Raw genomic sequence first — 3,464 nt, 5'->3', positions numbered from 1 at the left:
TACCACTACAAAAACAAGGAAAATTCGTTCAATTTTTATCCCACATGACCATATCAAAATACTGCAAGAAGACTATCATATTTTCCCCAAGACTTTTATTCTCTTAAGCAAAATACCTTTGATGGAATATTCCCAATTTACTTAGTAACCCTGCCCATCATCCTAAAAATGGGACATAATTTGTCTGGTTTCCTATACTAAAATGTAGTGAGCAAGTTTAGGCTAGGTGTGCCTAAATCTTTTTAAGTCTTGCAGATATTAAAAAAAAATCAGAGTGTAGTATTTAACATTAATTTTTATTAAATTTCATCTTAATTAGATGCCACCTGATATTCCAGATAGGTAAGAACTTTTGGGTCTAATTCAGTCACCCAGTGTATTTCAGATGCCTGAGTGTTAGACTTGTGAAATATGGTTGTCTTACCTTCTACATCATCAGAAAATTGTGAAAAATTAACTTGGCAATAAATATGTAAGGAAAATGACTTTCTCTACCTCTGTATTTTCTGGTAATTTCTGGGGAGTGTTTTAGTTGTTTGTGTATAACTAGCATCTATTTAACATTATTATTTGAAAAACTGTGGACATGACCTTAGCCAATGAAAGGGGGGAATCAAAGATATATGACTATAAAACAATTTTACCTGTGAAGAATAGAGGAAGCAATGTAAATTTAGTGCCAGGCAGTTCAGGATTCATTTACTATATCTGCTACACTAACTATGTGATCTAGAGGACATCACTAACCTTTTCATCTTAATTTTCTGACATGGAAACACACACACACACTCTTAATTATATACCAAAATATTGTGTGAACTGAATGATTACATGCAAGTACAAGGCTCTTGGCAGTTAGATTTTCTCTCTTACCAGAAGTTTATAATAACCTGGAGGAGATGGACAATTCTGCAAATAATAAAATCATTTGAATGAAAGTGATGAGTAGGTGAGAGGTAGAAATGTCCAGAGGGGTTATGTTTAAGTCACCAACAAAATGCTTCCAGTTTTGAATATTGCTGTGATGGTGTATGCCTTAAATTCTGCCCTGGCAAAAGTAGATGATTGGAGGGCAGAAATATAGTCTGGAAGTAGAATCTGCTTTAGATTACACAAAATAATATTCAGATGGTGCCATCCTTAACCACGTGGTTTTCTGCAACCATAAGCATCCATCTTGCCAGCTAGATGTCTTCATTTATTAAAGTTACATTTCTCTCTTTTAATTCCAATTCCTTTTTTCTTTTTTTTTTGACGGTTGAGCAGATTTTATTTTTGCAGGCAAGAATGCAGAAAGACACAGGAAGTTTAATCTTTAAACTGAGCTCTCAGGGGCGAGGTGACTCTCTTCCTGAAGAGGGCTGAGGCATCCTGAACTTCGAAAGGTCTAGGTTTAGGTCTAAGAAGGTGTATGTGCTGTAGTGATGATGCTTGAGATTCTTGTAGGTGGTGTTGTCAAATGGCTCAGCAAAGGCGGTGACTTTTCGGTGGACTTTGCTTCTTGGGATTCTTTGGCAATCTCTTTTCATTCTTTCCTGATTCTGCAGAGAGAGAAACTATAGGAGCAACTCCTCGAAACACTCCTGCTTCTAGAAACACAGTCTTCAGTACCCTGGCTCAACCTTGCCCCAGCAGAATTGAGGTCGCCATGGCCGTGACTCGGGCGCGGGCCAATCCTCCTTCAAAGTCAACAGATATATGTGAATAAGATCCTCATTTTCAGTTCTTACTTTGTTCAAGCATGGATCAATAGAATTCAGTTGAACAGAGTAATTGCATTTACAGAGTATTTCTTTATGATATACATCGTATATATGTACTATATATCATATATATATATAATATTATCATTGCTTTATGATATACATAGTATATATGTATTATATATAATAAATATAATAAATACATGTGTATATAGTATTTCCCTCCCTCTCCTCAGAGTACAACCTTCTTTTTCTTTCAGTCAGGAAGGTCATGCTGCTACTGTCTATTGTTGCATCTGGTCCAGAGCAATGACCTTCAGAATGATCTTTTCAGGACAATAGCATTTCTCAGCATTTGCTTCTCACCTGAGAAGTGGCAGCTGGCTTTATCACCCGTTCCAAGCACTTCCCTGAATAAAGAAAAAAGTTCACAGCAATTTTAGGTAGAAGCAACAAACAAGTGATTGCTAGATTCAAAAAGGCATTTTCTGAGCACTGCTGTGAATTACCATTTAATCTAAGCTTCCTCACATCCGAGGGACACACTCTCAGCCTGAAAGGGATTGTGTTCCAAGAGTACAAATACCCATTACTGCCAGACCTTACCAGCCACTTAAGCAGAGGCACTACACAGCACCAAACGTTTTCTGCTAATTTAATTTATATGAGCCGACATTTTAAGTTCCCAGATACTTCGGATACTGAATAGTTCAAGTTTCTGGAATGTCAGGACTCTTGTGCGGTCCTCAAGAAAATGTCTTCACATAGGTGTCTTGGAAGCCAGTTTATAACTATTCTCTAGCAAAAGACTGTGTCGTGGGGCTTCTTTAAGCCCAACATACAGAAGAGTAACTGCTATTGAATTTGTATTTAAAACATAGCTATTTATACTTTCCAAAACAATTTTCTGTATTATCATGTAATCATACTTCATTAAAAAAAAAACTATAAAGCAGGAAGGGCTAAAAAGCATTGTATTTAATTTAGTGAGGAGGTAAAGGATATAGGTTGAGTGCCAGGATATTGGAATCAGAAAGATCCTGAATCCCAGCTTTGTCATTTGTTGTTTCTTTCTTAAAGCTATTTATTCTAGCTTCCCCCAGTTCTTTGGTTATAAAATAGAAACCTTTTCGTAGGGTTGTTTTGAGCAGTATATATTACTCATTAAACACACTAAATACTGCCCAGTAGGTATTAGACACTCAATAAATGTTAAATGTTATTTATAATAACAGTATTGCTTTTTAATGGAATAATGAGACACAAAGTTCAGATGATGTACCAAAAGCCAAGAGGTATGATTAGTGACAAATCAGGACTTTGAAGTCACTCTCTTTCAACTCCTGGGCCAGTATCCTTAGCATTTCCTTAACATATTACAGGGTAGGATTAAGTGCAAAATAAATAGACAGTAAAAAGTCACATGTAAATACACAATATGGACAATTGTATATGCCAGGTTTTCTGCCTTAGAAAACCAGTAATTGTAACCTTTTGCCTAGAGGTTACAAAAGGCAAACTTTTGAACTTTTGAACTCCCAGAAGTTGTCCACTAGATTCAAATATTTCATTATGAATACACTAATATGAATATATGAATAAAAAATATGTATTTCTATGTATATTATATTAATAAATTTGTAAATAAATGTGTTTCAGACAAAAAGGGTAATGGAAACATTTATATATTAGAGCAGTAAGAGAAACATACTTTGTTAATAAGAATTTTGAAGATTTTCTGCTGTAAATTTTTCTTTTGTT

The 3,464-nt window shown here is 35.1% G+C and overlaps 1 pseudogene across 1 annotated transcript; it reads right to left on the bottom strand.

Annotated features, from left to right (window-relative positions):
* Nucleotides 1-1,328: 1,328 nt before the first annotated feature.
* LOC308628036 (NADH dehydrogenase [ubiquinone] flavoprotein 3, mitochondrial-like) lies at nucleotides 1,329-1,650 on the bottom strand (annotated as a pseudogene). Its single transcript has one exon. The product of its transcript is annotated as an NADH dehydrogenase [ubiquinone] flavoprotein 3, mitochondrial-like (transcript).
* Nucleotides 1,651-3,464: the final 1,814 nt, after the last annotated feature.

The sequence above is a fragment of the Mesoplodon bidens genome (assembly GCF_964165515.1).
Source record: "Mesoplodon bidens genome assembly, chromosome: 14".
Classification (NCBI taxonomy): Eukaryota; Metazoa; Chordata; class Mammalia; order Artiodactyla; family Ziphiidae; genus Mesoplodon; species Mesoplodon bidens.
Note: the sequence above shows the minus strand (reverse complement) of the source record. Positions and strands in the feature narration are given on the sequence as shown.